This window comes from Aythya marila, assembly GCF_965140915.1.
Source record: "Aythya marila genome assembly, chromosome: 2".
NCBI classification, from domain to species: Eukaryota; Metazoa; Chordata; class Aves; order Anseriformes; family Anatidae; genus Aythya; species Aythya marila.
In genome coordinates, this window is record NC_139043.1 from 117,310,296 (window position 1) to 117,318,915 (window position 8,620).

Below are 8,620 nucleotides of genomic sequence, written 5' to 3' on the forward strand. Positions count from 1 at the left end.
TTCAGATGATGAAGAGAGAAAATAACATTTCTTTAATGAGGAATAATATTGATAAACAAAGAAGAAAAACTCCTAATATAATTTTACCACTGATATCAGAAAAGATTAATTTTAAGAATAATGAAATTGTTACATTCATCGCATTCCAAGCCAATCACCAGTATATAAAAATAAGATAATTTCAAATCATCTACATATAAATCAAAAAATTAATGCTAAGGTCTAAAAAGTCTTTTGAGCCATTTTCCTTCAGTAAATTTCCTGAAGTTAGTGCATATATAATGTGTTGTTGAAATGAATTTGGACACAACTTTATTAAGTTTTACGTAGAAAGGGAAGTTGTGTTAAAATTCAGCTGCTATTTTGGGTCTTTCTATTTCTCCTTTATGAACTGCTTTAGCAACCTGAAAAAGAGCTATGCTATTTAACATTTAAAAATATTTGAATTGTAGGTCTTTTGGTATGCTGATACATGTGTAAAGATAAAAACTAGTTATATTTGATTAAATTGTTCTGCCACATGGTTGACACTTCACCTGGAAAGCCCCTTAAAACTTCTCATTTAAATTGAAGGTGTTAGTTTCCATATTTCAAAGCTTAAGACAGTGGGGTTAAATGAGGAAGGCAGGATACAATGGAGAATATCAGTCATTAAAAATCAAATGATATTTAAATATCAACCTACATTTCCAGCATTGCATGTGCCATTTTCCACCACTCTTTATTTCTCATTAAAAACCTCAGGTGTTAAATCTGAGGTTCATTAAATGAGTTTCCATCGTGTGTCTTGTCACATGTAGGCAAAACTGTCTACTTAAATTTCCTCCTCCAATTCCTGGAGTTTTAGAAAGACTCAGATGCTTTTTAAAATCCTATTTCATCCCTGTGTGCATTATTCCATCAAGATCCATCAGCTCAGATGCATCAATCCATTAAAAGCAAATTAAAATGTTAGATATTTCTTTTCATATTTATTATTCTGAGAGGCAGCACTGCAAAATATTTGGGATATTGTTTACATTTTCTTCATGTACCAAGATAGCGAAAGCATTATTTATCTATCTATTTATTTATTTATTTATTTATTTATTTATTTATTTATTTATTTATTTTTTCACCCAAGTTGTAGTGCTACAGCAGGTTGTTCTTCAGGCTATGCTTTTGCGCCTAAGTATTGTAGTACTCAGATAGTGCTTGTATTAGCTTAGGTTGTATTCCATCAAGTCTGCAGAATAATTCTTTGCTGCATTTTTCAGCTTTTGAAATTTTGAGTAATGTTACTTTCTATTGATTTTAAGACCAGAATTGACTTTTAAGGCTAGTCTTATCCTTTGGTTATCATAGGTCATTCAACTTCATCTAGTTATCCTGCCATGTGGCCAACATCTTGGCTTTAGAAGAATGTTCTTTTTAAAATATCCTGAGATGTAGAATGCTCAGATGTTCAGGTTCTGCTCATAGCTCCCCACCTTCCCTTCCCACTCCCCCCCCCTCCCCAATAACTAACCTCTTTCCAGATGATTAGGCAGTGATCTCTAATTTTTTATTTAAATTAATTTTGCTTAGGATTCAGCTCTTGATCATTATAATCCTTCTTTTGCAAGATTACATGGCCTTTCCTATCAGATGTTTTCTTTCCAGGGCAGTATTTATGCACTGTAATCAGATTTTTTCTAAATGTACTTTTTCAAATGAGCTATTATGATCTGTCTTGTTCGGTGAAGGATTTTTTTCCAACTCTCCAATAGTTCTTGTAGTCCCTTTATTTTCCCAGTGTCTTTAGAGAATATTGACTCCAGAAGTAGACTCATCTTTCCAGCCCTGATCTCTATCAATATTATATTATAAAGGAAGGAAATGAGATGTCTTTGACATAACTTTTTTGTCATACTGACAAATGTTAATTAACTTTTCCTATTGTTAAATACTACGTGATTTTTTTTCTATTGAATCTGTAATTACTTCAGCTGATACCTGGAAAAATAGCCTCCCTGTCACTACTATAAATAGGGAACTGTAACAAACCTTTATACTAAACCAAGTAACCAGTGTTCTATTTTATTTTTTTTTTCCCTAATGCACTTAGGAGTGCTTAACAATTTGCAATTAACCTCCCCCTTTTTTCCTTCTGTTTCTTAGAATCAGGTGTGTCAGAATATATTTTTCAGGGCAGGAGGAGGAATTGCTCTTTCAAAATTCCCAAAGGACAAGCCACCTGCAGATATTCTGACGAACACTGAATAATATTTGATGAGAGTTGCATTGATTTCTGCAGAACCACGCATGTAGCAAATTACTGCTGATTGAGAGTAAGAAAAATTTGGCCCCAAAGAAAATGACTCATGCTAGTCTCCCTTTGCAGATATTTTAATAATAATTAGAACTGAGCCTTACTCTTTCTCTCTCTCTCTTTTTTTTTTTTCTTTCCTTTTTTTTTTTTTTTTTCTCCCCAGCCTCCAACTATTTTATTTTATGCCAGCCCACAGGCACCATGTCCAGGTAGCTGATAGCTATCTTGTTAACAAGAGGATTTATGTTTCTTTTTCCAAGTAGTTGTTACTCCACACAATCCTTTTATACAATTTTCAAATTAAAAGGTCTTAAGTATGGTTTTACTACTTAAATAGTAAGCAAAATTGTTTTCATAGCATTTACTGAAAAATGAAAAATACAGAAAGCTTGTAAATACTTCTTTGTATTGAAAAACACCTCTACAAGATATGGACTTCATCGATCCCAGTGTTATAGCTGTTTTATTGTCTGTGACTCTTGTTTTATGACAATTTTTATCTTGGAAATATAATTATTCTTTTTCTAGTATATTTGTAAAAAATAACTTGATATTCTTCCTACTCTATAAACCTGTTGCCAGATTTTCATGGCTGCTGAGACCTTGAATTCAGTGGGAGCTGAAGATAAGATGAAATGTTGGTTTTCTGTCTTCACGAGTTGGATTAGTTTCTGTGTGCAACACAGCAAAGGATGCATCTCACATGAGCAGCTCCCCTGCCAACCTTGTCCATTTTCAGCATTCACATGGCCATCTCTCAAGGAGCTCTGCAGATTCACTACTCCATATGTATGGGACCAACTTTCCCTTGTACTTTTTCAAGCTAACTCCCAGTAGCCTCATTTTTAGTTCAGGTATGAGAAGAGATAGTCAGCTGTTGACTCCTATCCACCTTTTCCATATCATTCATGATTTTGCAGCTCTGTTGTATTCTTCATGAGACTTCTCTTTCCCAAACTGAAACATATTGGCTTATGAAGTGGTTCCTCACACAGAATCTGCTCTATTACTCGATTCCACTTCCTGCCCTTCTCTGAAAATTTTCCAGTTCTGCTATATGTATAATTTAAAGATGAGATCAGAATTGTGTGTTGTATTCATAATGTGGATGAACCACAGGTTTATACAGTGGAGTTTTCTTATTATTATGTTTATAAGGGCATTTTGATTAGTTTGGGCTTTTCTAGTTTTCTTTAGAAAGAAGGTGAGTGAATATTCATTAGAAATACAATTCCTGTTTTAGGAGTTTGGGGAAAAAATTGTGCATCCATCTAACAATACGCAAGAAGCATGCAATGCTGTATCTGCTTTCTGAAATACTTGCTGTATATGATTAGGAGCTGAAGAGATTGTTGTTTTGGGCTGAGATATTTTTAATGAGTAATGAATGCATTTTATGTGTATGAGAAAACACTATTCAACCTCATTAACCTTTCCTCTGCTCTGTGCTACTGTCACCATCATCCCCAGTGCTGGAGATGTGTAAGATTATGTATGAGCAGTGCTCCTTCTCCATACTTTGGTTCTTTTCTTTAGAACATTATTATCGAATAGAAATTTATGTTTTTTTTTTTTTTTTTTTTTTTTTTTTAATTTCTTTTTTATTTTCTTAATCAGCTCAGGCACATGCTTGTTTTACAAAGACATTTTAGGTAAAAGTAAAATGTATGCAAAGATACTATCTTTTTTTTTTTTTTTTCTATATTAAATAACTATAGAGAGTAGATGGATTGATTTTCTTTGTATTGTTGTAGCTGTAGCTACAAGATGTGGCACTGTAGAGCAGATAGCAATGTGATGCACATTATGTGACTTAGTTTTACACTAGATGCTACTTCTGTATAAGCTTAATAATAATAAGCTTTTACCTTGTTCTCTGGTAAGCAAAATGAATAATTGGAAATGTAATTCCAAGCTTCATTGGCAGCAAGAACAGTGCTTGTTTCCTAAGGAGTTTTCTGTAGAGGCATGTCAAACCATTACTGATACTTCAATATCACTGGCTGCACGATGCTCTGAAAGTATTTCTCAAGAGGATAATCAACAGCAAGCTGTGCATGTCAGCTTTTTCTTTTTTAAGTTTGCAGTGTTTTTCACAACAGAATTTCTTTGTTTTATCTTGTTGCTGCTGAAGCATCTGTTCTGCATTGCTTTATTTGGTGTCCCATCCCACTTGACATGGCTGTAGTCCTTTTCTTTTCCTCACTGTAGAAAGATAGACTCAGATCCAAATTTAGTTCTATTCCCCAGCTCTACTTGGACGATATGGGAACCGTCCTTCTCTCCCTCTGACTTCCAAAGAATTTGGTGTCAAGGAAAAAGGTCTCCCAAAGACCACAGCTAACACACTTTCTAGAAGGCAATTGAGGTTATGTTTAGCCTCCTTTGTATTTTCTGTGAAAAAAATCTGCAAAGCTATTCCAGTGAAATGCCAGGGAATTTTGTTATAAGTGTCACTCCCAAGAGATGCTGGGATGAAGCAACTTATGACTAGAAAGGGTCTGTATTATCTCCTTATCTGCGCAGCTGAGATTTTGTTGGAATTCATTCAGTATTTAAACTCACGGAGTTAAACACATGGCAAGCTAAATGTCTTTCCCCTGATTTGCAGGAGTGTTCCCCAAAGGCTCTCTCTCCTGCTTTTGTCTGTGTTCTTCAGTATTACAACAAGGACTGTTTGTCCTTAGTCATGCAGAGTGTAGCTGAATTTGAGAACTGTTACACAGTTCAAAAAAACACACCAAGGTTGAGTAAAATATCTCTGCTGGATGCATAAAAAACAAGCAACCCTCCCATTCCTCCTTCCTCTCCCCCTTAAAAAGGCATTAACTTTTTAGGTTGATTTTATTAAAACCCTGCTGAAGATCTTTTGGACCTGATTTGTTGAATCCCTTTAAGGGATATGAACACTCTGGATTTTCGGTGAAGGAAAAGTTGATATACATGGTATAAGGCAATGACTTACCTTACCAACTTCAGCCCAACATTTCCTACTAGGTAGTGTCTAATCTGAATAGTCATTAAAGGTCTCTTGAGGATATAATGTAAAATCAGTTCACAACATTTCTTTGATCTTTTGCCTAAAATGAATGAAGAAATGTTAGGATGCTGATGTCATTGCATACTGAATTATTCTTTTGATGAAAAACATCAGCACTATATTTCTGCTTATTATATCATTTTTTATGCACTATGCACATAAAATCAGAGATACTATTGCAGGAGGTATTGGCCTTACCTTATTATAAAAACAGGATTTTTGATTCATTCTAGCATTGATAAAAAAAAAAAAAAGCAGTTTAGTGACCCTTTTTGTTTCAAGAATAGCATATTTGTACACAAAACAATCCAACCACATAACTCTGCTACTTTCTGAGGGTAAAATCACATTATTTGCAGGAATTATTTAAAAGGATATTATAGACAGTAGCAGTAAGAGATGTAATATTGCCAAGTAAATGAAACTATGCAAAAGGTTTCCAAAGGAAAATTACAGGTACTTTATTCCAAGAAGATGTAAACTTCTCATCCCTGAACAGCCAAAGATTATGGAAGAAAGTGAGGATAGAGGAGAAGATGTGAGGATGAGGATTTCTTTTTGCTTAAGTGGGTGAGATATAGTGCAGAGGGAGAAACATCTGTACTTTTGGATGGAAGCTACCAGGTGGGTTTGGGGAACACAAAGTGGAACCAAAGACAAAGAGAGAACTGAGTGCATTTTTGTGAAGGTTTGAAGCCAGCTCTACTGGGAGCAGTGTACTGAGCTGTTGAGCTGCAGATCAGTGGTTTAATGAGACAACATCAACAGGAGTGGGGCATTGCTGCTCCTTCCATTATATGATTTTGGTGCACAACCATTCCTCTCTTCCATCTCTCTGGATGCTACAGAAACTAGCAAGAACATTTGGAAAAACTTTTTATCCTTCCCATGTATGTGAGAAAAAGAGTTTTTTTTTGGTGCAGAAAGACCTTATAAAACTACAATATCAGAAAGTTAACATGAACAAAAGGGAAAGGAAAAATTGTAGAATTTAATAAAAAGAAGTGCTAAATATGAAATTAAATGAAGTTCAGATAATCATCTGTCACTCAGTTTCCCAGTATTATCCATTAATAACCTTATTGTCTCTTTGCATACTTGCTTCTTATCTATTTAAAGCAGTTGTTTATCATTCACTGTCTGATTAGTTCATCACATATGTATTTCAAAAAGAAAGGGAAACTAATATCCCTAGGACCAAGATAGTTTTTCCTCCTTTTTGTTCCATTGGTTGACAAGAGAATGGGGAATTAGCATAAAAAGAAAAATTTTTTGCTAACACTGTAGATTAAAGATGGGCTCAAAATAGAGGACTTCGAGCCAAATCCATCCTTCCCAAAGTTTGTATGAGCTCAGATTTGGGCTTTGGGGGCTGGCAAAATGTTAATTCCAGGCTAGCAAAGCATAAAGTCCAGGAAAAGTGCAGCCTTTTGTTCTGAATGAATAACTGAGAGACACAGAGGTCCCCGACTGTCAATTGTTTAACAAATTTATTATGTGGGATATTCCGTGCTCCCATAAACCCGGAGTCAAGCACTATAAAGTGCTTAAAGACATGTTTAGTTTGAAGAGACCAAAAAACCCTGAGCCTTGCACAACTCACCCCAAGAAGCTACAGCTGCAGGCACCTACAAATGTGTTCATCTTCCCTTATGGAGTTGGCCAAAGATAATCAGTAGGCCTGGTTTTAATAGGCAGTAAGTAAGTACATGCATGCATGCTCCAAGAATGAGGAGTTAAGTTTTGAAATGACACTTTTGGGGATGGTTAAGTAAGGGACAATATTTTACTTTGTACTGGAGTATTCCCACATCAGCCTGTTTTTTAACATGCTCATGCTCTCAGAACTGGCAGAGCTGCATCTCAGTGATAATCCACACACATGACCTGAAGCTCTGTTTGTGAGGCTGATCCCATCAGGGCCAGCAGAAATTTGGTACTGGGCTGTTGGTACTACCCGTGGTGTGCTGTTAGCCTCAGACATCCATGTGTTTTGCTAAATAGACTCAGGAGAGTAAAGGGCTATGAAATGGTAACACAGTTGTGTCAGCTTTCCCTTGTGCTGAGGAGAACAAATATCATATACCCACTTCACAGACACACAAATCTTGCTTTTTCTGTGGTGTTCTTGCCTCTGTTTCTTTGGCATGGTGTAGAGGAACACTTTGAGGAATTCTACATAAATTAAAATGGGAGATGTTAATGAATTAAATATGAATAAAATCCAATAATAGAGCCACTGCAGCACATTCCCTCCCTTAAGGTACTTTTACACAAAAATAAATATTGATTTGTTATGCTCTTCTTGCACCCTCAGCTTTCAGTCTAATCTGTAATGGCAATATCATGTGCAATGCCTGCAGGGTGCTGGCTGAAGTACAGTTTGATGGGTTCAGGTATCTGTGAGACAGTTTGGGATTGTATAAAATCATAGGATCATAGGAGCTTGTTCACATTTCAACATGGTAGCTGAAGAATTTGGCCTAGCAGGTCATCTGACAGGAATTGGAAATGCAGAGGCCTGAGCTACTACTGCGGGTTATAGCTTGGTGTTTTAAAATAAATGAGAGCTGATGGCACTTTCTCTTGCCTGCTGGGCTGTGAGTGTGATGTTTAGGGAGCACATGCTGTTGGCAGGGTTGGTAGCCTGGGGCAGGCGGGGCAGGAGGACAGAGGGGACAGAAGCTGCTGCCACTGCCCCACCATGGGCCGTCAGATGCGGGTAGGGACCAGATGGTGTTCCTTGTGTGTGTGTGGTCAGGGTGAAGAAGGATGACTGAAATGCCAGGATACGTCCTACCTCCGAGTGGGATCTGCAGCATCTGTGGCAGTTCAGTGGGCCAAAATGAGTAAAAATGATGTTTTGTACCTGAAGCTGTAGAGGTGGGAGAGCTGTCACAGGACTGCCCATCCGTGGGCCAAGCTGGTGCTCTGGGTGCAGGAGCAGACGAACATCTGGTGTTTTGGGAGACAACAAGTCCAGCCTAATGCAGAGAAATCAAGGGTCAGTATTTCTGTCAGAGCAATCAGCAGTGAAGCAGTTAATGATGCTGACACTGGACTGAAGGCCCTGTATTTCACAGGAGCACCCCACTGTCCTGGCTAAGACAGCTGGCCCTGTTCAGAGCAGGGACCTGGTGCTTGCAAAGCTGCTTCCCAGAAAGGCACGTGGCTCTGAGGATCCTCCCTGTGCATACACAATTGTATAACATCCCTCTTGCAGCTAAGGCAATTGTTTGCATGGAAAATTAATGTTATGCTCAATTTCCCCCCCCTCTGTTTTTCACCCA